Below are 26,256 nucleotides of genomic sequence, written 5' to 3'. Positions count from 1 at the left end.
AACATTGTAGAACATCAGCACAAAAAAAAGCAGAAGTCACGCGTTCGGGGAGCCGGGAAACGCTAAGAGGAAGTTTTACATGCTTTTTTTCTCTTTAACAGGCCATCGACGACATCACCAGTTCAAGTTTGTTTGCACAGTTGGCAGCTCGCGCAGATAGGCGCGGCGAGGCCCGTTCCGTGGGCGGTGACTCTTTGGTCTGCGGCCGTCAGTGCGGTGGGCTCCCCCTGGCGGCGGCGGCAGTGGCGACGCACTTTCCCTTGTGACTCCCAATTTTTGACTCAGTCAGTCGCTCCCCTCATAGCTGGCACTGCCCTTTTCCAGTCACCACTCCTGCCTGCTTCGCGAAGTCTTCTTATCTGGGAGCCTTTCATTCCACCTCGGTGAAGACACCCTGCAGCTGCTCGTCTCGCCTCCAATGGGATTCTCATTTTGAGTTGCTCGACTGTGGAGACGCCAGTCGGATCTAATCGGGGTAAGAAACTCGGGAGTAGTACCTCATCGGGTTTCGCCGACTTACCTGTGTGCGCGTGGGCTTTAAACGTCGAGCTGTGGTTTCCCGTTTCAAATCTGGAAGATTCTCCCCTTCGAGAAGTGCGTGAAATTCGGTTGTTTTGAAGGGGGTGTGAACGCTTGGTTTGCCGAGCTCCAACTTGCACTCCAGGCCTGCGCTGTAGCTCTACTTGTTTCAAAAAAACTTCATGGAGTTTGTGGAAGCCCCACCTTTCCGATTTGTGTACGCTACGCAGATTCTTGCTTCTTCTGAAAGAAAAAAAAAAACGAAAACGCCGGCAGAGAACAAAACATAAACTTTAGCAGATCCGTTGAAACCGTACTTTTCTTGTAACATATCTCCACGAAGTCCTACCGGCGTATCTGTTTCGTTGAGCTTTCGAGCGTCCGGAATGGATTTCGTGAGTCAAGGTGCGGTAGGGCTACTGACGATTAAACGTAACGAAAAGAGACAAAATCAAAATAAAGTAACGGAGTAAAAAAAAAAAACGGAAACATGTGCCCACGTTAGTCTGTCGATCGCTTCCATTGTAAGGAATCACTGCAGCTGCAGACACCGAAAAACGGGAAACGTGAAGCCGCTCCGTGCCCACCCCGGGCGTGGAAGACTTAATGACTTTAAATGGAAAGTGCTTATTGACATCACGCACCGTGTTTTTAAAACGCAGCAAAATCCACAGAGACATTTGCATGTATATTATATGGCAGTAACGGAAATAAGAGATATATTGAGGAATAACATTGATCTCGTGAAATTTCAGTTGTTTTAGTGCAGATTAGTCAGGCAGTGTGGCCTAGTAGTCAACGACAGGTCAGGAAGAGGCAATTCTGCCTCTTCAGTCCACACTCCAAATGACTGGGCAAATCAGCTTGTAAGTAAAGCATGTTGGTTCATTATGGCAAGGTGCTATATAAATTTAGGTTAGATATACGGCCAGCCCCCGATCCTGCCAGTGTGGAGTTTTGTATTCTGTTTGTGGCAGTTGCTGTTACTGAGGGAGAAGTTTGACTGATTTTGATAAGCATTAACTGTAATGATATAAATGCAAGTATTGATGATTTAATATGTGCTCTGTGAAGGTTTACTTACTGTAGTTCTCATGGTTGTATAACTTGAGCTCTGTGTAGTCAGGCATTAAAACCTTAGATGCCCAGTAACAATCAAAAAGCAATCGCTCTGTAAAGGGTTCTGGTTTTAACTCTAACTCTGATTTAGCTAATGTATTTAAAGAATACTAATTGAGATTTGAGCAGTTTGATTTTACTAAGTACAATGGTTAAAGCAGATGGCTTCTGATAAGGGAGATAGTAGTGTGTGTGTGTTTTTTTTTTTGCTCAAAGGACTGTAGAGAACATTTTTAGAAAGTTAAAAACAAAGTCCTGGGACAGATAATCTTAGAGACAAGCTCTTAAAATCTTGTGCAGAGCAGCTCAGTCTCATTTTTAATTTTATTTTTAGTTTTGGTATTAGAACAGCAAAAAGTTCCAAAGCTATGGGAAAAGGCCACAGTAATTCCAGTAGCTAAAAACAGAAACTTTTTAAATAACTTCAGACCAGTGGTTCTGACATCACTGGTTATGAAATAATTTTTGAAAAAACTTATAAAGAGGAAGATCTGGGTTTTTTAGAACCATTTCAGTTTTCCTACCAGTCTAATAGAGGGACAGAGGAGGCTATTGTCACTTTGCTTCATCTGTTATATATCCACTTGGAGTGTCAACACTCCTGCAAGGCTCCGGTTTTTAGACTTCTCATCAGCTTTTAATACCATCCAGACCCACCTTCTTGCAGAAAGACCTATTAAAGACTAGCTATGGTACCTGTAATAGAATAATTTAAAAATATTTGCTATCTCTTGCCCTACATGTATTTACGGTGCCTTTCCTTTCTATTTGCATGTGTCTAAACCTATCTTGATGGAGCTCCCTTTCTTAAGCATGTTCTCTTAAAGACTGCTTCTCAGACTTTGTCACTATTTTCGAGTTGCCTTTCTTGTCTCCTGTCCTGTTTTATACATTCCATCTTTCAAAGCGACTCTCTCAGAATGTGTCCTTGTTTTCCTCACATTAGCTCTTCTCTTTCGTCGCATCACCAAAGCCAATCTGACCAATCAGATTTCTCTGTGGGACTGGACACACAGACCTTAGTGTTTTATAATGAAGTAGAAAAAGATTTTAATTTGGATTTCAATTTAGTAGAGTGATTGATGTTTTATTAAACAGGACGCAGAATGAAAGTCATTGGCTTTCTGACTGATTTGTTGAACTCCTCCACAGGGTCCTTCCAGGAATGCGTTCTTTAACCTCTTTTATACATTCTCTATAGTAATAGTTGTTGCAGTAAATTTGAAAATAGGTTCATCTTAAATTTGCAGATTACTTGGTGATTATAAGCCTATTTAAGGAGAATAAAATTAGTCATGGTCCAGTGGTAGGTGACTTTGTTAACTGGTGTAATGAGTCCTTCCTACAACGAAACAGTATAAAAACTAAGGGTCTTATCATCTATTTTAGATGAAATACCATTCGCCTTTAAGAAACAATCATCAAAGAAATGACAGTTGCGATTGTTGGTAGTTATAAACATTTGGGGACAATCATAGGCTCAAAACTAACTTAATGAAAACACAGTCTGCATAAAGGGACAACAGCAGCTCCATTGTCTAAGGGAGCAGAGTACTTTTAGAGTGAATCCTACCATTATGTCAGTCTTTTACAAAAATCTTCTATTGACTCTGTCTTTACTTATTTTCTCTTTGCCTGTTTTGGAAAACTTAAATGCAAAAATAAAATTAATCAAATTGTAAAGTGGAGCAGTAAAATCACAAGGTCTCAACAGTCTAACCTGAGAGACCTGTTTAATAAGCAAGTGTTATGGTATTCTCTCAGACAAGATTCACCCACTCCATTCACAATTTCTTTTATTGCCATCAGGTTACAGGATAAAGCTTGATAAAGGATAAAATGCAATTGGTTCAAATACTCCTTCATCCCAACTGCTATGTATCATCTAAATAAGATTAACTTTAATAAACGTCCATAGACTTAAATCGTGAGGGGAACAGTTAACATTTGCATCGATCATTAGTCAAGTCTTAATGCTGGTTTATTTTTTATGGATAACATGTATAGTCTAATGTTATACCATCAGTTTATGTTTAAGGTGGTGCTTTAAGGTGATGTGAAGTCGGCGCTGTGTAAAATCTGCTGAAAGACCAAATTTCCTCATTGGGACAATATAAATAAATAAAAAAACAGTAACAAACGTATACTTTATCCTGCGGAACTACTTTCTCCATTTTGATATGCTACCTCGTTTATAGCAACATGATTAGGTTTTCATCAGCAGTTTGTTATTGGTGTGAATTCTGGCAGTTTTTAGGGGTGTTAAACTGTGTGTCTAAACCTATCCTGACTGGAGCTCCCTTTCTCAAGAGTGTTCTCTTAAAGCCTGTTTCTCAGATTCTGTCACCCTTTGAACCTTGGGTTCAAATCATGGCCTAATTACAGTTAGTGTGGAGTTTTCATATTCTCCCATTTCTAAACGAGTTTTCTTTTGACTCTGTGGTTTGCTCTTATTGGATACTAGCCACGTATGAATAAATGTGTGGCGTCCCCTTTAAGCTCGGATCCCATACACTGGTGCTGTATGCAGCCCTGTTTACGAATATTGCAAGTTTGTATCACAAATAAATGAAGAAGTGCTCTAAATGAGGTTTTCAAGCCCCAAAGAGTTGACTTTTCTTTAAGTATTATTTCTTGGTTTTCCACTCTTAAGCTTAGTATCATCTGTCAGAATGTTATACAGACGGCATTGGCAGTTTATTTCTTGTTTTGTACTTTGGCCATCTTTTGACTATGGACCAGGCTGAGTTGTTTTAGTGATTTTCATTAACCTCTTGCTATGAGTACACTATGTGCTTTTTTGGTTGAGTATTTTCAGTTACTTTCAGGCTGCCTGGCCATGCAGTGGTAGTGCTGTTGCTTTGCAACTTCCCATATTCTCCCTGCGTGGAGTTTGCATGTTCTCTATTTATACATGTGTTTATTTCAAGTGGTCTGGTTTTCCTCCAACAGTCCAGAGACATGCAGGTTAGGTGGATTGGTGATATCTATGTGACTGTGTGTTTACCCTGCGATGGACTAGCACCCTGTCCAGTGATTCCTGCCTGCCGTCCTGTGCTTTGCTGGGATAGGCTCCAGCAATCTTGCTCAGGGTAAAGTGGGCCTGGAAGATGGATGGATGGCTTTTCTGTTTCTTTTAAACTTGAGGGTTTTTTTTTTTAAACCAATGAATATTTTCTTCCATTAGTCAGTTCTGTGCTGTAGGCAATAATTTAGCTTGCTTTAATAACGGCTTCATACATAATGCAACATTCTCAAACCCACTTATATAGATTATATACAGTGCATCCGGAAAGTATTCACAGCGCATCACTTTTTCCACATTTTCTTATGTTACAGCCTTATTCCAAAATGGATTAAATTTTTTCCTCAGAATTCTACTCACAACACCCCATAATGACAATGTGAAAAAATATAATGCACACTAACTGCCATACCTACAGTACATCCAAAGAAAGTATTCACAGCGCATCACTTTTTCCACATTTTGTTATGTTACAGCCTTATTCCAAAATGGATTAAATTCATTTTTTTCCTCAGAATTCTACACACAACACCCCATAATGACAACATAAAGTTTACTTGAGTTTTTTGCAAATTTATTAAAAATAAAAAAACTGAGAAATCACATGTACATAAGTATTCACAGCCTTTGGTCAATACTTTGTCAATGCACATTTGGCAGCAATTATAGCCTCAAGTCTTTTTGAATATGATGCCACAAGCTTGGCACATCTATCCTTGGCCAGTTTCGCCCATTCCTCTTTGCAGCACCTCTCAAGCTCCATCGGGTTGGATTTGAAGCGTCGGTGCACAGCCATTTTAAGATCTCTCCAGGGATGTTCAATCGGATTCAAGTCTGGGCCACTCCAGGACATTCACAGAGTTGTCCTGAAGCCACTCCTTTGATATCTTGGTTGTGTGCTTAGGGTCGTTGTCCTGCTGAAAGATGAACAGTCGCACCAGTCTGAGGTCAAGAGCGCTTTGGAGCAGGTTTTCATCCAGGATGTCTCTGTGCATTGCTGCAGTCATCTTTCCCTTTATCCTGACTAGTCTCCCAGTTCCTGCCACTGAAAAATATCCCCACAGTATGATGCTGCCACCACCATCCTTCACTGTAGGGATGGTATTGGCCTGGGGATGAGCGGTGCCTGGTTTCCTCCAAACGTGACGCCTAGCATTCACACCAAAGAGTTCAATCTTTGTTTCAACAGACCAGAGAATTTTGTTTCTCATGGTCTGAGAGTTCTTCAGGTGCCTTTTGGCAAACTCCAGGCGGGCTGCCATGTGCCTTTTACTAAGGAGTGGTTTCTGCCTGGCCACTCTACCATACAGGCCTGATTGGTGGATTGCTGCAGAGATGGTTGTCCTTCTAGAAGGTTCTCCTCTCTCCACAGAGGACCTCTGGAGCTCTGACAGAGTGACCATCGGGTTCTTGGTCACCTCCCTGATTAAGGCCCTTCTCCCCCGATCGCTCAGTTTAGATGGCTGGCAGCTCTAGGAAGAGTCCTGGTGGTTTCGAACTTCTTCCATTTTTTTCTGTGATTTTTCTGTAACCGTCCACAGATTTGTGCCTCGAGACAATCCTGTCTCGGAGGTCTACAGACAATTCCTTTGACTTTATGCTTGGTTGGTGCTCTGACATGAACTGTCAACTGTGGGACCTTATATAGACAGGTGTGTGCCTTTCCAAATCATGTTCAATCAACTGAATTTACCACAGGTGGACTCTAAGCTGCAGAAACATCTCAAGGATGATCAGGGGAAACAGGATGCATCTGAGCTCAATTTTGAGCTTCATGGCAAAGGCTGCGAATACTTATGTACATGTGCTTTATCAATTTTTTTATTTTTAATAAATTTGCAAAAATCTCAAGTAAACGTTTTTCACGTTTCATTATGGGGTGTTGTGTGTAGAATTCTGTGGAAAAAAATGAATTTAATCCATTTTGGAATAAGTGATGTGGAATGTGGAAAAAGTGATGCGCTGTGAATACTTTCTGGATGCGCTGTATGTTGGTCAGACTTTCCAGCAATAATTTCACAGTACTCTGTGCATGTGACAGTATTATTATTACTCCTGCTATTAATACTATTCATGGTCAGAGGGGAAGGTGTGGGAATGAAGCTTATCCTGGCAGTGTTGAGTGCAAATCAGCTGCTTCATAGTCTTCAGTTTAAATCATATGCCTAGTTGTCTTTCCCTACAGCAAAGTGAACAGAGTACTCAAGCAGTTGCAATGTGTTAAATTGGGCCCCATTCTGCGGTAAACAAAGGCTCATGCGGATTTTCAAAACAGTAAAAAATTAATATTTGTTTCCGTTTTGATGTATGTGCACACTATAGCCCTACCCCAACTCCTCACAGAATTTTGCATATTTGAATATGCAAATCAATATAAATAGCCCCTTATGTTCAGTGTTTTGTTAAAAGACAGTGGCACAAGCATGTGGAAAAAAGAATTTCAGCAAATGTGAATTGGAAGCAAAGATAAATGTACTATTTGTTGGCTTAAGCACTGGTATAAGCAACAACAGAATAATGGAGTAGTATAACATGGTGGAAACAGTTGAAAGTTCAAGTTCAGAAACTAAAAAGTAGTGGTCAGATATCAAAGTTGGCATGAAAAGGCGTGTTGCAGCCCACTGTCTGTTTGTTCTGTTTCAGGCCGTATTAAAAAAGTTGATCCCCATGCTGATGATGTGGCTCCATGCGATGATCTGACTCATCCAGCGCTGTTACAAGATCAATGTACATACAGCTGACAGCTCTGATTACGTTTGGAAAACGGTACAATGCTGTGAATTGTGCTTTGATGTTTTCCAGTTCAACCACAGTGTAATTTAAATCTTATATATCTGTGTGACAAGCGGAAAATACCATCCTATACAGCGTCGTCTAATTCTTTCATATGCAATGTCTTCTAACAATGCTAAAGCAGCTACGGTAGTTGGAATAGTTTGGCCATTCCATGCACCATTAAATTGTTACAGAATGATTACTATCAAGTGAATTAAATTTTTAAACAATATGCAATCAAGTTCTGTGTATTTGATAAATCCCACATCATTGATGCAAATCTAAAAAAGAAAGGGACACCACACAGGAACACTAGCACTGTTTTGATGCTAGGTGCTACCTGTTTGCAAAACCGAGCAGAAACTTGCGTAAACATGGTGTGAGGCTGCCATGAAAATGTGCATGGCTTTACGCCAAGTTTAGTTTTTATACATCTCGAAGTGTGCATGGAAACTGGCCTACACAACATTATGTGTACGCACTGTTTATACATGAGGCCCCTGGTGTGTTAGAATGAGTGAATCCTGGTAAATCCAAGAGATTGTTAGCCTGGGGTTTTCTGGGTTTGCATGTGTTAAAAGGGTAGTATAAGTATGTTATTGTGAAATTAAGAACCTTTCCATTTGCACTCTGATAATGTATTTGTTTCCTGTCATGAAAGCTGATATTGAAAGGTGCTGCACAGTTTTAGCTGTGGGTGTAAAAAACAACACTACAAGAGATTTAATTGACTTAATCTGGTCTATCTTTTTCTTTAAAGTATATTTAGGAAGGAGTGAGAATAGTACTGTAAATCAGTGAAAGTTTTAATGCATTGTAGGTAACTTGAAAAGTGCTGTTTTTGGAAGATTAATACAGAGATTATTGAGATTGAAAATGGGTTTACCTGTCAGAAATGCATTATCTGTGTCTTTTGCAAGTTACCAAGCAGTGTAATTAATGTAGCATTTGGAGCTCTTCATATGTCAAGATTAGATCAAGAGGAATTGAAAAACTCAGAACTCGCAGAAGGACCTCCTTTCACTGAAATCTTTTCTTGGTTTCTTTCTTTGTGTCACAAAGTGATTGCTTCTCTTCCTCTTTTCACACCAGTCTCTTTAACGATGTGATCTTTCAACTTAAACATCCCCTTCACACTTCTTAACTTTGATACATCACTTATCCTCATATGCATACATGCAAACAAGTTCTTCTCTTTTACTATTGGAAGGCAAACTATATTATTTGGTCGGTGTTGCTGTTATTTTTTTTATTTTTTATTTTCTCTCCCAGTTACAAACCATTGTTTTCACTTCACTGACCTCTATGAAATTGGACTTGTTATAAGTTTATGTCAGAACCAGAGTTGTTTTGGTAAAAAAATCAAGTGTTCTTTTTACAGTTTGTTTTGTGATTACCCTTTCTCCATATTTCTAATCTAATGTTCTTTTCCATTCCTACATCTTTTCCCACTTGATTGTTTCATGTCATGTTAGAAATGTTCCTCTTGACCCATTCTGTTATATGCATAATCCACCACAGAGTATAATTGAACTTATATTTGATTTAGCTTGTTTAACAATTCGCTCAGTCATCTATGCTAATCATTTGGTTACAGGCAACACTTAATGTATCACTTAGGACATGAGATTCATTTGACATTTCTAATGTATGGAGTTTAGAAGTGTTAGATATTCATGTCAGGCACACACAGAAAACCATCAGATGTTTGTATGTTTCGCTCCCTCTGTCTCTCTTCATGCTTTATTCGGCTTCCTTTTACAAATGTGGTTGTTCCCTGGTACATGGCAACTTGTTCCCTGTTGGGCACCTTCTTGCCATGCTTTTCAAAGCATTCAAATATGGAGAGCTAAATAATAGTAGTATCTTATGTACAGAGTAGAGATGCATTTTTAATTGCATGTTCAACTAATACACAACCCTTTTCTACTATGAGGTGCCATGATAAAATTAATTGTAATTAAAAACACAAATCAGCTTATCTGATTTTTCCACTTATGCTTCCAGCTCATGGAAACCTGTGGGAAATTCAGTTCCTAAAAATTATTCACCCCCTTGGATTTTTTTCTGTTTTTATTGTTTTATAACATTGAATTACAATTGACTTAAATTCGTTTTTTTTTTTGTTTTTTTTTTTTTTAACTTTATGACATTTAAAAAATCTTAAATATAAAATGAAATCAAATTTCTACAAGTGGATCTAAGTTTATTGCAATTATTAAATTACAAAGTAGTTGTAATGATTGCCTTATGTATTCACACCTAAATCATTACTGATTATTTAAAAACAACAATGTTAATGTCTTAATATTTCCCATTCGGAGTCCAGATCTCTGTTTGACTGAAAATTTCAGGCTGCATTTTCTAGCTGTTCACTCACAACCCCCATGAAACTTGACAGAGCTTGTGCTGCTTTACAAAGAAGAATGGGGAAATGTGCAAAGCTGATAAAAGACTTGTGCATATAGACTTGAGAATGACATGCCTTGCCAAAGGTGCATCTACTGAATATTTATGCAATACATTATGTTGTGTTTAATAATTGGTAATAAAGTTTGATCTAAGCTCAGTGGGCGAGCAGGAGCATAGTGATGGAGAAAGTCACTGATGTAGTCCGGTGTGAGGCCATTTAAAGTTTTGTAGGTTAATAATAATATTTTATATTCTGTAAGACACGGAGCCAGTGGAGGCAAAGCAGGATGGGTGTTATGTGCTTGCTGTTGCTGGTCTGTGTTAGGACTCTTGCAGCACAGTTTTGAATCAACTGAAGCTGTGATAGAAGATTAGAAGCAGCACTTAACAGTAGGGAGTTACAGTAATAGATGTGGGATGTGATTAAAGCATGGACAAGTTTCTCACTATTAGAAAAGGAGAGGAATGAGCGAATATGGGATATGTTATTGAGGTGAAACTAGGAAAGTTTATTAATGTCGTGTATGTGGGTGGAATAAGACAGGGAGTAATTAAAATAAAAGATAAAATATGATGTGAAAATTTGTCAGTTTTAATTTGCATTTGATAAATTTTCACTAGTGTGTAATCAAGTTTTTACATTAACTTACGTATGAACATTGTAGCTCCAGTAAGAACAGTACACTGCTATGCTAACAACAAGCCATGGATTACAAGTGACATCAAGGGCCTTTTGAACCAGAAGAAAGGGATTTTTAAAGGCCCTGATCAGCATGAGCTCAAGTGCGTGCAGAAGGAACTCGGAGTCCAGCACAGGTTGGCGAAGGAGCAATACAGGAGAAAGCTAGAGCAGAAGTTGAAGAATAACAGCATGAAGGAAGTGTGGGATGGGATGAAGATCATCACTGGCTGCAGCTCGAAGCGGGGTGCCACCATCGAGAGAGACGTGGAGAGAACAAATCGGATGAACAACTTCTTTAACAGGTTTCACCACCCTAACCCACTCTCACCTTGGAATACTACACCCTCCACCCATCCTTCTGCTGATACTAGCATAGGAGAGAGTTTCCCCCCACCCACAATTACAGCAGCCCAGGTAAGCAGAGAGCTTAGGAGATTTCATGCCAGCAAAGCAGTGGGTCCAGATGGAGTATCGCCACGACTGCTGAAGGCCTGTGCGTTGGAGCTGGGGAGTCCTCTACAGAGCATCTTCAACCTGAGCCTGGAACAGGGAAGAGTCCCGGGGCTTTGGAAAACATCTTGCATCACCCCAGTCCCAAAGGTATCCCGTCCTGGTGAGCTGAATGACTTCAGGCCTGTTGCATGATGTCACGTGATGAAGACCATGAAGTGGCTGCTGCTTCACCACCTGAGTCTACAGGTCCACAATGCCCTCGACCCTCTGCAGTTCACATACCAGGAGAAGGTGGGAGTGGAGGATGCCATCATCTATATGCTACACTGATCCCTCTCCCACTTGGACAGAGGCAGTGGTGCTGTAAGAATTATGTTTCTGGACTTCTCTAGCGCCTTCAGCACCATCCAACCTCTGCTCCTTGGGGACAAGCTGACAAGAGATGGGAGTAGATTCATACCTGGTGGCATGGATCGTGAACTATCTTACAGACAGACCTCAGTATGTGCGTCTAGGGAACTGCAGGTCTGACATTGTGTTCACCAACACAGGAGCGCCGCAGGGGACTGTACTTTCTCCGGTCCTGTTCAGCCTATATACATCAGACTTCCAATACAACTTGGAGTTCTGCCACGTGCAAAAGTTTGCTGACGACACTGCTATCATGGGCTGCATCAGGAGTGAACAGGAGGAGGAGTATAGGAACCTAATCAAGGACTTTGTTAAATGGTGCAACTCAAACCACCTACACCTGAACACCAGCAAAACCAAGGAGCTAGTGGTGGATTTTAAGAGTACCAGGCCCCTCATGGACCCCGTGATCATCAGAGGTGACTGTGTACAGAGGGTGAAGACCTATAAATACCTGGGAGGGCAGCTGGATGATAAATTGGACTGGACTGCCAATACTGATGCTCTGTGTAAGAAAGGACAGAGCTGACTATACTTCCTTAGAAGGCTGGCGTCTTTCAACATCTGCAATAAGATGCTGCAGATGTTCTATCAGACGGTTGTGGCGAGCGCCCTCTTCTACGCGGTGGTGTGCTGGGGAGGCAGCATAAAGAAGAGGGACGCCTCACGCCTGGACAAACTGGTGAGGAAGGCAGGCTCTGTTGTAGGCACGGAGCTGGATAGTTTGACATCCGTGGCAGAGCGATGGGCACTGAGCAGGCTCCTGTCAATCATGGAGAATCCACTGCATCCACTGAACAGGATCATCTCCAGACAGAGGAGCAGCTTCAGCGACAGACTGCTGTCACTGTCCTGCTCCACTGACAGACTGAGGAGATCGTTTCTCCCCCACACTATGCGACTCTTCAGTTCCACCCGGGGGGGTAAACGTTAACATTGTACAAAGTTATTGTCTATTATACCTGCATTTTTATCACTCTTTAATATTGTTCTTTATGTATGCTGCTGCTGGAGTATGTGAATTTCCCCTTGGGATTAATAAAGTATCTATCTCTCTATCTAATTAATTAAAAGAAGCACTTGGCGATACACAGATCTTTGCATAGTCTTCTGTTTGTTGCACATGTGAACAAGTAGGCATGTTTAATTTTAGCTGAGGGGCATGTTTGAAGTTATTATGGGCATGTTTGGTGAAAATGAATGCACTCCAGCTCGGTTCATGTAATATGTGTGTCAGTATTTTAGCGTTCTAGTATATAAGGGAACCTCCAAACATTGTGGACATCTGAAACTAGGCTTTTCAAAGAATTGTCCATCCATCCATCCATTTTCTAACCCGCTGAATCCGAATACATGGTCACGGGGGTCCGCTGGAGCCAATCCCAACCAACACAGGGCACAAGGCAGGAACCAATCCTGGGCAGGGTGCCAACCCACCGCAGGACACACACAAACACACCCAGCACACACTAGGGCCAATTTAGAATCGCCAATCCACCTAACCTGCATGTCTGTGGATTGTGGGAGGAAACCGGCGCCCGGAGGAAACCCACGACACGGGAGAACATGCAAACTCCACGCAGGGAGGACCCGGGAAGCGAACCCGGGTCTCCTAACTGCGAGGCAGCAGCGCTACCACTGCGCCACCGTGCCGCCCTCAAAGAATTGTTCTCATACCAATTACTTATTTACTTACCACTAAGATTAGTCCGCGTCTTCAACTCTACCAATAAGCTAGTATTAAGAATCCACAATCCTACTATCTACACACAAGGCAAACAGTACACACTTTTTCATTACTTTCTGTCTCATCTTATCAAGCAAAAACAATAACCAAAATCATTAAGATCTACACTGCTGGATGGTTATTTATATAACCTAGTATTTGTGAGGCTATGTAGGTAGGAGTGAAAATGTGGTCACAGCCCTGTGGACTAGTGTGGGTTTTGAAGGAAAAAAATGCTGGGAAGGGGCCTGCAGATGTTGAATTAATATATTAACTGAAACATGAGACTGTTCTACTGAAGTAGAAAGTGTAAATGTATTATGAAGGTTAGGCTGCCATGCTATCAGGAATGCCTAGTCCTTTAATCAGAAATTGCGAGTCCAGGCTTCAAGGATATCTGGGTCTGTAAGTGAGAACTCTGAGGTGAAATCCACTGTGTTTTCAAGAGGGCATCCCTTAGTACTTTATTAAGCCTTGTTCAAACTTCCTCATTTCCCTGGGTTATTACCTCAGCCATGTTAACACAGATATTTTGCAACACACCCTTAAAATATGTTTTTAATACCATGGAGGAGCATAGTGCACATTTAAAAAAAAAAAAAAAAGTCACTTGCTTTATCTTTTCTGCACGTGGATGGATGAAAACACACAGTTATGCATTTTAATGGTGTTTTTTTCCCCTGCAGGAAAGTGTAACTCAGGAAGCAGGGCCTAGCAGTAATTCATTCTTGTTTCCTGCAGATTAGGATGAGCACACAAGCACTTCAAGCTTTATGAAAGAATATACCCTAATATCTTTTCTGTCTCTGACAGATCTTTAGGATTGCAATCATGATTGCCATTTTAATTGACAAAGTAAACATTGCATGACCAGTTCAACCACAATGCATGTCATGTGGCTCACATAATGTCTGTGTGACAAGAAATGATTCCAGTGTTTTCCCTTGCACACCCTTTATTTAAACACAAAATGACAGACAGGTACACGAGTCATGGCTGCACACAAAGACATGGAAGAAACACCTTTTTTAACACGTTTCTCTGCTTACACATGCGTGAATCATGCTTCATTGCCATAAAAGCTTGCATATAACGTGCACTCGTGTATAATGCGCATGCTGATTTAGTCTAAAATTTTCAGGTTAAAAAAAGAAATTCATATATAATATTCACCCTTAACTTTTCAAGATATTAAAATTGTCGTCTGTTTAAAAAAAAAATCGTGATCATGGTGCTGAACACGTTTGTGTTCCTAATGTACCAACAGCAGTGTTTGCCTGGAAGGACTGCCAGTTACAATGACAAGAGGTGCAAACCAGATTGCGTTGCATTGTGTCTGCTGCCAGAGATGGTGAACACACAGAGAGAGAGGCCACAGAACCAGCAACAGATGTTTTATGTTGACTTTTATGTGAAAAGATTGCTTTGTGTGCTTTTCAGAAAACAGCCTGTCAGCCGCTTGTCACATCCTCATGCTGCCGCATAAGCCAGAAACGGCTAACACATGATGACAGCGCACTGCACACAGCAACAAATGTTACGTTGATTTATGTGAGAAACTATAGCTTTGTGTGATATTTTTCAGAAAACTGAGGTTTTTTTTTTTTTTGGAAAAATATTCAGTGCTGGGAGAAAAGAAAAGAAAGAAATCAGCCCTAAAAGAGTTAAAATTATCACCTGCTGAAAGAACACAACGTGTACTTAACTGCTACTATCAAGTCCGATCAAGTTGAAATTACCAACTATAATGCAGTATAATGCACATGCAGACTGAGCAGTTAGTGAAAGATGAGCACCTACAGCAAAATGGTATTGCAGATGGAAACAAGTGGTTTATACACATAATGAATTCAAGTACCTACATTTCTACTGTGCAGCCTTATTGAAAATACCTAATTAAAATTATCTTATGTATAATGTACACCCCAATTTTTATTGAACTAAACACAAATTATACGCAGGATTTTACGGTATATGTTGTTGGGCACATAGGCAAGCTACCCTAGTGGATACACAGGAACTTAACCTTATTTCTTATTTTTTGTTTCTGTTATACTTTGTTACTCCCTATGTTTACCTATGTTTAACTGCATTCTGACTTCCTTAGCATCAGTTATGAAACAGGTTACTATTTCGATAATGTCAGGATCCCATTTATTTAATTATTTTTAGTCTGTCTTATCGCTATTTTTTCAGATTCTGTTACAGTTTTGTTCACTATCTTTTATATATAAACGTCTATGTGTGGAAGTTGTGTGTGTGTGTCTGTCCATCCCGGAAGTGAGTGGTAGAGTCAGGGTAATGGCTCCACCTCCAAAGAAACGGAAAACTCGCTTAGCTGCTAATAACACAAGCAAGGCCAGCACATCAGCAAAACAAAACCTCAGAAGAAAGACAAAGTTGTGTAGCCGCTAACATCAGCAAAATGGAATCCCTTATACTTTTCCTCCCGCCACTTGTACACAAGTGAGGCGAGCACATCGGCAAAACGAATCCTCCTAGGAGAGAATGCCCAGAGTAGTTCCTTTCAATTGTTACCTGACATCTGTACATTTCAAGTTTTTTCTGACGATTTCAATAGTTTCTAGGACCCTGGGCTCTTTACAGCATGGGCTTACACAGCTAGTTTAATGATAAACATGTTTATATCATTGACTAATTTTTGATTTGTTTAGTGTTTTTATTTTACATTGCATCTCATCTTAGCACATCAATGTTGTAGAAGTGGTGATTGCAGTGCAGGACTGTCCAAATCACAGAAAGAAAGAAATTAGGGAAGCAAAATACTATGTCAGGAAAAATGAAAAACAAAAAAAACCCTTCAGACCTAGTTTCTTTTTTTTTTTTTTTGGTTTTGGTGGTTGGTTTGCCCATAAAGGAAACAACATAACATATTATTGGCTTCAGGCCTTCTGTCCTGCTTAAATACATTTGTGCTTCTCCATGTAACACTTATTTCAGACACTAAAAATATACAGTGGGTACAGAAAGTATTCAGACCCCCTTCAATTTTTCACTTTGTTATATTGCAGCCATTTGCTAAAATCATTTAAATTAATTTTTCCCTCATTAATGTACACACAGCACCCCATATTGACAGACAAAAAAAAGAATTTTTGAAATTGTTGCAGATTTATTAAAAAAGAAAAACTGAAATATCACATGGTCCTAAGTATTCAGACCCTTTGCTCAGTATTTAGTAGAAGCACCCTTTTAAGCTAATACAGCCATGAATCTTCTTGGGAAAGATGCAACAAGTTCTTCACACCTGGATTTGGGGATCCTCTGCCATTCCTCCTTGCAGATCCTCTCCAGTTCTGTCAGGTTGGATGGTAAACGTTGGTGACCAGCCATTTTTAGGTCTCTCCAGAGTTGCTCAATTGGGTTTAAGTCGGGGCTCTGGCTGGGCCATTCAAGAACAGTCACAGAGTTGTTGTGAAGCCACTCCTTCGTTATTTTAGCTGTGTGCTTAGGGTCATTGTCTTGTTGGAAGGTAAACCTTCAGCCCAGTCTGAGGTCCTTAGCACTCTGGAGAAGGTTTTTGTCCAGGATATCCCTGTACTTGGCCGCATTCATCTTTCCCTCGATTGCAGCCAGTCGTCCTGTCCCTGCAGCTGAAAAACACCCCCACAGCATGATGCTGCCACCGCCATGCTTCACTGTGGGGGACTGTATTGGACAAGTGATGAGCAGTGCCTGGTTGTCTCCACACATACCGCTTAGAATTAAGGCCAAAAAGTTCTATCTTGGTCTCATCAGACCAGAGAATCATATTTCTCACCATCTCAGAGTCCTTCAGGTGTCTTTTAGCAAACTCAATGCGAGCTGTCATGTGTCTTGCACTGAGGAGAGGCTTCCGACAGGCCACTCTGCCATAAAGCCCTGACTGGTGGAGGGCTGCAGTGATGGTTGACTTTCTTCCATCTCCTGACTGCATCTCTGGAGCTCAGCCAAAGTGATCTTTGGGTTCTTCTTTTCCTCTCTTACCAAGGCTCTTCTCCCCCGGTAGCTTAGCTTGGCCAGACGGCCAGCTCTAGGAAGGGTTCTGGTCGTCTCAAATGTCTTTCCTTTAAGGATTATGGAGGCCACTGTGCTCTTGGGGACCTTAAGTGCAGCAGAAATTTTTTTGTAACCTTGGCCAGATCTGTGCCTTGCCACAATTCTGTCTCTGAGCTCTTCAGGCAGTTCCTTTGACCTCATGATTCTCATTTGCTCTGACATGCATTGTGAGCTGTAAGGTCTTATATAGACAGGTGTGTGGCTTTCCTAATCAAGTCCAATCAGTATAATCAAACACAGCTGGACTCAAATAAAGGTGATCTCAAGGATGATCAGAGGAAATGGAAAGCACCCGAGTTAAATATATGAGTGTCACAGCAAAGGGTCTGAATACTTAGGACCATGTGATATTTCAGTTTTTCTTTTTTAATAAATCTGCAACAATTTCAAAAATTCTTTTTTTTTGGTCTGTCAATATGGGGTGCTGTGTGTACATTAATGAGAGAAAAAAATTAAATGATTTTAGCAAATGGCTGCAATATAACAAAGAGTGAAAAATTGAAGGGGGTCTGAATACTTTCCGTACTCACTGTACATAATACATTTTTTTTATGACCTGTGTGTAGTTACAATAAAAAAAAAAGAGTTCAAGTGTTCAGAAAATTAAAGGATGAATAAAGCAAACACATATTTTGCTGAATGGGCTGTTTATAATCTAAAGTAGGGGTTCTTAAACTTTTCAATCTGAGGATCCAGATAGGAAAACTGATGCCATACTAGGACACAAGAAGAGGATTATTACAGTGGAGCCATAAGACAAATAACAATGGCCATATGAGTAAAAAAGAAAAAAAATCAGTAAACTTTTTGTTTACTTTCAAGTATGTATATCACATGAATATTGCTAAAGGAAATAAGTGGAAAGCAAAAGTATGATTAACAAAACATCAATACTTCAACATAGGGAATAAATTGCTGAGTTATATCTGTGCCAATGTGAATGCTTATTGCATACTTCAGTAAAGCTGACAGAAATAAATGCCTGGGGTTACAGTGTGAGGGTGTGGTGATTTCTTTAAAAGGATGGTATGAATTATCACTTATCTTAGTCACTTAACTGATGGCACAGAGTAAAGAGTAAAGGAGACAAAAATTTACCTTGTCTTAAGTGACTTTTTCTTTTAATAGCGTTTTTCAAACGAGTACTGCCATTAACATGAAAATGTTTTTCTAAATGAGTTTGCAAATACTTCGACATATCCTGTGTTTTAACAATTTAATTAACAGAATAAAAAAGTAGCTGAATTATAAAAAAAATGTACTGTTTGCTGCATTTGTTTATGCAGGTTAGAGGATAAATCTTAATGAATTATCAAAAGCCTAGTTTGAAATGTTTATTATTAATACATTTATTGTTGTTATTGTTATTACATGCAATGTAGCTAGTTTTAAGGAGGTTTCCACTATGATACAAATATAGAAATAGAAAATTATGTTTTGTTATAGAACTCCTTTATTTATGATATCGGGCTTTATTAGCAAAATGCAGCTACATTTGTTTATGTATGTTCAGCATCCATAAATTCCTTTATATGCATGCATGCAAACTATTATCCCATAAACCAATGTTTTTGTCACATGGATCCACTGAACAGCTCATTTTCAAAAGAGAGTGCGTTAAGACTCTGTACTATACACTTCTAGCCATAGGCCCTAGAATGACATTACAGGGTCCTGTGGCAGGAACACATACCAAGGGGTGTGACACTGGAGGTCTACAATTTGGCATTTTTCAATAAATTAATAGTTTATTGAAAAAATAGCTATCCTACTTCACAGAAAAGGGTGAAGGATTTTTAAAGTAACCAGGAAGAAAATGTGGTCAGAAGATAGAAACAAGTCAAATACCAAGAGAATCAGAGTTGAAAATATCAAACCAAAGGTATTAGCTAACAGATTGTTACACAAAGGAAAAGTGAGGATATGTTTTTATTACTTAGAATCCATGAACTTGGACATGGATATGACCTAGTGTCATGATTGACAGTTTACAACTTCAAAGAATGCCCCACCAACAACTCAGAAATGGTGGCGGAAACATTTCAAATTATTTCACAATAATAAAAAAAAAAGCTATAAAGCGAAAAACTAATGTCATCATTGAATTTCCAAGGATGGAAAATCCCCACATCAACTGCAAATTCAAACCCAAATGATTATGGGAAGTTAAAATTACCTTTGACAAAGTATCCAACATAACACCCCCTTCTGTCTGTAACCCTTGCAATGAACCAAATATTCAACAGTGCTATGATGTCATGAGTCCAAGATAAAGTGGACCTGGAATTTTACCGACACATGTACAGTTACTGGGAGGAGTAGAATGGAGTATGATATGAGCTATAGCAAACCATTTGCAACAGGGAAGCAGAATTAATTTTAAAATGTGTTTGTAAGGACAAACTATGTGAAACCAGTCCAACTTGCCTGTGAATTATGTAATGCAACTGTATGACTTTAGCAGCTAACCGTGCTCTCTGTCCCTCTCTGAGAATAGAGATTGCCTTATGTTTGCGATTTGCAAAAACGTTTGCTCGAAAAACAGTACATTTAAGATTTGTGCAACATAGTTTCCATTTTTTGTTTTCTTTAACTTGATCAACATCAGTGATACTAAGCATAGAAGATGTTAAAGAAGAGAGATCAAGTAATCTCAGATAGAAACCATACAAGCATTCCAAAGGTGACATGGACCAATTTGTTTCTGGCAGATTCAGCTAGTGGAATTAACCTTGCCCAATCATCCTGTTTTGAATATTTTTCAAGGTCTTGATGAACATGATTAACCTCCTCGTGAATATATTGATCATGGTTTCTAACTTTTGCAAAGATGTTTGCATCATCTTCATTGGCTTTTCCAAAACTTTGACTTCATCCAAAACCACCCTTAAATCCTTAAATATATGGCTGATCTTGGGGTCACTAATTTAAAATGATCTCACAGTAAATTTTTGTTCCATTGCATCCTGATTGATAGTTCATAGTCGCAGGACACAACCCCAACAATAGCTGCTCAAAAATTGCATCAAAAACATTTCAAAATATTTCACAACTCAAAAACCTAAGCTCTGTCGTCATCAAAGTCCTGAGGCTAGAAAAACCCCAGATCAATTGCAATTTGTACCCAAATGGCATTGGGAAGTTGGAAAAAATTAATTATAAGAACAATTCCAGTAATAACATGCAAATGGTACATGTATCTCTTGTCAAAGTAAATACCTTTATATGTTGCCAAAGGAATTTCATAATTGTATAGGTTCAATGTTTTAAATGTGAAACTCTAATGTCAATTATCGGTTGACAGCCCTAATATAAATGTTAGATCTCACCTTTTAAGGACTCATCCCAAAGCAAAGGTCAATTTATCCACCAATATGTAGGTATGTTTTGTACTGTAACTAAATATTCAAAGTTCTACTTTGGAACAGAAGATCGCCAATTTATGTAATAATTTGGAATGCTCACATTAAATATAAACATATATTCAAATATTTTTAATGTAGTTTAACTAATCTAGGTGTTGCCTATAGTAAATTTGTTCTGTATGTGTTATTTTTTAAAATTTGTTTAAAATTTTTTATTTTAAGTGTGTTTGTAAATGCTATGACTTTATAGCATTTTACTTAAAAAAATGCACAAGAAAACCGCATCATTCAAAATTTCAAAATTACTAATTAAAATGTGCATTGCCAAGTTTGAAAAGGCTTCTTAGGGTGGTTTCAAAAGGTGATCAGCCTTGAAAACAAAAGGAAATTCAGAATTATGTCACTTATTCATTTGCATTAATTGAAAAAAGTAAGACCGCTCTTCATTCTAGCATATAACAGCAGCTGAGTAGTTAGTGATCTCTGCATGGCTGTGAAGTCTACATAAAACCTTAGACACCAACTTCTATGTCTGTAATTAGACTAAAATATTTACTGTGTTAATTGAAAGCACACAACATACAGATGCAAGGCATTTCATTACTGCCTGTGTGAATGATCGATCTACTTTTTAGCACTCTAACCTGTTAAAGGTTTGGTTTAAAGAATTTAGAAATGTTGTTGTGGCTTACAAACACTGGGTAACATTAAACATGAGACTAAATTAACAGAATTAAACAGAAGCCATATTTTTATCGAATGTATAGAAAAAATAGTTTAATAGTATCAACTGTAGATCCAGTACAAACAGGCTGAAATTGGATAATCCGTCTCAAAAGTGTATGAAAGGCAGAAGGCTCTCGGTTTTACAGTTGTAGATTAAGTTTAATGAAATGAAATGTTTTCTGTAAAATAGATGCACCGGCAGTGTGCAACATTTAGAATAGTCTACAACCTATAAATGTTTAACATAAAAATCGTTTTTTCTGCGTTCACATTCCAAGCTTCATTGCTCATTTCTGATTTTTTGCTCAGATCGTATTTGTCTATCTTTACAGTTCACATTACTAAGTACACATAACCTTCATCTAATTGTAATGTGAACCTATTTGTCCTCCAAAAACAGTATGTGTGCACACTTTGATACTATTGTGTATGAATCATCCGTGCCACAAACAACAAAATGTCCTATTTGTGAGATGACCCCTTGTATTAAAACCAATAAAACGGATGCACTAAAGATTGCATTGCATTTTTCTTTGGAGGATGGTAGGTACTCAGTTTTTCAGCCATACATGATTAGGTTGAAAAGACGAAAAAAAGCCAGACAGCTAATTTTGGTGTTTTTGCGACTATTTCTGGCACTGCTGCATTGAGTGATATGAGTATGTGAAGAGAACCAACAGTGGTGTGACCATGACTGTTGTTATATCTGTAGCACTCCTCCATTGCTGTTTTGTTACACTGCTACTGCTAGCTGATGACCATGCTCAGCCCATGTGTATAGGCAAAATGACTGTTTTCATTCATGTCACATGGCAATGAATTGGATATATGTCTGATCTAGGACAACATATGAAAGTGACTCAAATCTAATTTGTAAAGATCAGATTTCTTTGTCCACACAACACTAAAATCAACAGATTTATGTCACATTAAGGCAAAAAATTTGAGTCACTTCAGCCTGGTAATGTGAATGTAGTTTTGATGAGGGTAGTTGTTTTAATGGTCTGAAATGAAGTGAATCTATCTCTTGGTTCACCGTGGATGTGACTGAAGCAAATTTCTTGTCTACTCGAATTTGAAGGATTCAAGTCACATTGTCACATTTTTTGTTATACTAATGCCTATTAGTTTGACTTCAGTAACTCGCTAGTTGAATATATAAGAATACTGTATACTGTTTGCTGATTCTGAACTGTTTTAGGAGTCCCTTTATAGTCTCTACAATTATGCATCTCCATTAGCTAATATACTATTAGCCCAGCTAATATATGACCGACCAATTTAAAGTTTTGGACCACTAACTGCATTTCTTTTTTCAAATTAACGTAAATTAACCACTGGTTTGAAACTTGACATTTACTTCCTTGCACAGTGTACAGCCAGGATAGGCAACCTGGATACGACAGTTAGAATGTAGGAGGATTGCTAGATGAACAACTGTAGCCTTGTCCATTGCATCAGGATGTTGATTGCAAATTTAATGTTGCTATCTGTTCCAGCTCCCTCTTTCTAATCATTAATAATACAAGTTAAAACATTTGCAATTCATGGATGATTTATGAATGAAACCACTATGGGATAAAGATGGCAATACAAAAAAGGCTTTTATTACCTTGAAACAGCAACAAAATGTTCCCACTTTAAAGTTAAACCACACAGAATTTTAAAATAATTGTGATTGCTGCAGTCCCACTCTGAAATTCAAGGTCTGGCCCATGTATGTATGTATGCATTGTTAGTTAGGCTAATTATTCAGAGAAAAATGAGTTAACTGTATGAATTAGCTAACAGAAAATGGAGATAACTAGATCCAACTGTCTTAAGACTTGGTTTTGAAAGAAATTTGAATATCTAATTAAACTTTCCTCCGGAGGACAATTTCAGCAAATGTATGGAATCTAGAATTCTGAGGATGTTGCAGATTATATTTTGTGATAGGCCAACAGGACTGCCAAAAAAATAGACAGACAAGTGAAATGAATAAATCAACATTGCATTATACTGAGTTGTTAGTTTTGTACCCACAAAAGTAGCTGGTCAGTACCAGTGCAGTACTAGGCTATATAGCTGGCACTTGTTGAACTCTCTGTCTGTGCCAAGAACTATTTTTTAAATATACATTATTTACAGTATGCTATTTTAAGAACTGTAGAGTGCAACAGACTTAGATGGCTAGAATGATCTCAAACTGAAGAATGTAATTTTGGAAAAATGTATCCTTTTATGTGGGTATGCCAAAACCTCAAAAAATGTCATTTAAAATTTCAGGGTTGTGAGGAATTTGTGATTTAAAGAGGAAAAATGACCGTGTTGCCATGCTGATATTGTTTCTTTCATAAATAGTCTGTTTGACATTGTGCATATGTTGTGAGGCTTTTGATCTGCTTATTTGAAAACCAAGCACAGTCAAACCTAGAATTTTTCACTTGAAATGTGTGTTAATCATGTCTTAATGTTCACCATTGACATGTTGCAGCATATCGCTGCACATACTGCTTTTAGACCACCTGCAGCATATTGCTATCTGAATGCGCATTCCAGTCCACTTTTCCAGAAAGTATGCTAACATTATGCAGTCAATAATTAATGGAGGTAATTCCTTGTTGCAACATTGAAACTTAAGTGATTTATTTTTGAAATTACATCTTGATTTGTGTAAGGACTTAAGAACTTAAGATATAATTATTTTTCAGTTCATAAAGATTCTGATTGACACTTGCTTTAATATGCTTTTTGATACTCTACAGCAAAACACCATTTTGCTAACTGAATGATCTTTGTTGCTGTATATTGTCTTTTTCCCAATTTGGCTTACTTTATTTGATAAATTCATCTAAATCTCTTCTAAAATAGTACTGCTGATATGTATTGGTTCCTTTACCAATAATTGAATTTATAATATAAAATATTGTTATGTTTTTCTTCCATATTTTACAGTAAAATTTGTGAAATATATTTGCAGGATTGTTTTTGAATGCTAAATCAAATTAATAGCCATTTTGGAATCAACAAAACAGGCACAGCTTACGATCAAGAAAGTAAACTGACTTCCAGTAATTAATATCTATTATTTGATATTTCAAAGCAGTATTATAATTTGAGTAGTTAATACTGAGTTATGTTAGAGTCAGTGCTTGTATTTATCTTTTAACAAAAATACTGTAGAGAGTAATACTTCAAAGTACAGTCATGCACCAACTTATGGCTCTATTTTGGAACTGCCATTTGGCTGTATGTTGGTCACAAAGAATACAGGTCATTGCAGTCAAGGGTCTGTGGATCTGTAAGCATACTTTAACTACCAGTATGGAGTGTTGGTGGCTGCAGTGTTTTTAAACTATTGGGTTTTGCTGCCAGTGATTTGTGGGTTGCCATCATTGGTTCATAAGTTGCAACCCAGGTTGCCACCAGTGATTCGCAAATGGGTCATCTATGTGGTTGGTAGGGCTGCACGACTTATTCCCCTATTACTAAGTGAGTTTCTTTCACCAAGAATGACCCCCGATCTTGCTTGTTTCCCCAAGGGGGCAGTTTGCAATGGCTTGTAGATCATCTGTAAATTTAAAAGAGGCAAAGCTGTCTTGCAGGAAGGACTATAAAGGATGAGAAACACTGGTGTAGCTGAATACATAAGAATTAGCCACGTGAAGCAGTGCTGATCAAAACAAACCTTAAAGTGTCCTCCAAGAGTCAGAAAACATACGAGACCCTGTAAGATATTAATAATAACATAAGATTTACTACTGTGTCTGGTTTTGGCAGTTATTTATTACCTTTTTGTTTTCCTATAGACCAAAGCCTTTGGTTTGAATCTCCTCAACTCGGTCGACCATAAGTTGATGCATGACTGTATTACATTTGCAAAAACAATCAAGATTTGCTGAATTTTGGTATAGTTGTCGCACTGTTGATTGGCCATGTTGCACTTATCACTCATACACATAGATGACATTAACTACCAGTAATGTTAAATTAATTTTTTATATAAGAAAACTAGCATGAAAACTGTTTGTGACATTAGATAACATCCTTTAATTAGGACGTTCACTTTGCAGGAACACAGAAAGAAATCAAGAAGCTCTGTTTCAAGACCTGTTTTTCATTGTCTCTCCACAGCAATATTAGGTCTTCATCTATGCAGATGCAGTGCTTAGTTAGGAAGAGCTCCACCTTGTCCCAAGCTGTGGACCTTCTGCATCATAATCTTTACTGAAGAGAATAGCAGTTGTATGTTTATTTACCATAATTCATTGTTGTGATCAGCCAGCCCATGGAATTTCTTTGCAGGTTTTTCCTTTACACTCTGTTACAACAGTGGATTGTGGAAATTGAGATGTTTATTTCTAGAATCAACAGCAGTGGCATAACATCCTGCAATTCAGTACACATATAGAATACCTGAATAGTGAATTTATTATACAAATACTGGCACACTTAGTTATCTGTTTATTCATTTGCTTCATAGTTAGGACTAACATTTGATTAACAATTAAAATTGCTGAGTGTTGAATTAAAATGTACTCATTCAGATTTAAACAAAGTGGGGTTAAAATGCTGGGCTACAAATACATTCCCATACAAGTCATATGATACTAGTAAGCATACCATTAACTTGCTGTTTTCCTATAATTTACTTATTACACTTTCTAATGCTATTGCAGAATTTAAACTTAACAGGAGCGCAGGCATGGAAAATAATTTGGTAAGAAATGTTAATATGGAATAGCAGGGACTGTTTGGGATTAGTATGTTCTGTCTATGTAAAGAATACTCTAAAAAGACAGTAACGCAGGGAATCGAGAGGATGTAAGTGTATTAGCCTGGGTGGCAAATAGAAATGCTCCTCGGAACAGTAGATGGTCAGTGACTAAGAAGATCACTTAAACTCTTTTAGAATAGAACACTATGCCATTACCATTTTGTAAGTTAACGTAATCCTGAGTAGAATGGTGAGAGGGGGGGTGGAGGAGGTTCTGGAGCCTAG

The 26,256-nt window shown here is 38.5% G+C and overlaps 1 protein-coding gene across 2 annotated transcripts in view; it reads left to right on the top strand.

Annotated features, from left to right (window-relative positions):
• The first annotated feature begins 283 nt into the window (after window positions 1-283).
• cyfip1 (cytoplasmic FMR1 interacting protein 1) overlaps window positions 284-26,256 on the top strand; it is a 131,893-nt gene continuing 105,920 nt past the window's right edge. The window contains exon 1 of one of the 2 annotated variants that reach the window (XM_039744716.1): window positions 284-475. The gene's annotated coding sequence lies outside the window, so the exon portion shown is untranslated. The remainder of the gene's footprint in view (window positions 476-26,256) is intronic. The other variant, XM_039744714.1, reaches the window with a different exon arrangement.

This window comes from Polypterus senegalus, chromosome 2, assembly GCF_016835505.1.
Source record: "Polypterus senegalus isolate Bchr_013 chromosome 2, ASM1683550v1, whole genome shotgun sequence".
In the NCBI taxonomy this organism is placed as follows: domain Eukaryota; kingdom Metazoa; phylum Chordata; class Cladistia; order Polypteriformes; family Polypteridae; genus Polypterus; species Polypterus senegalus.
The sequence above is the reverse complement of the archived record's forward strand: the minus strand, read 5'-3'. Positions and strand labels throughout refer to the sequence as shown.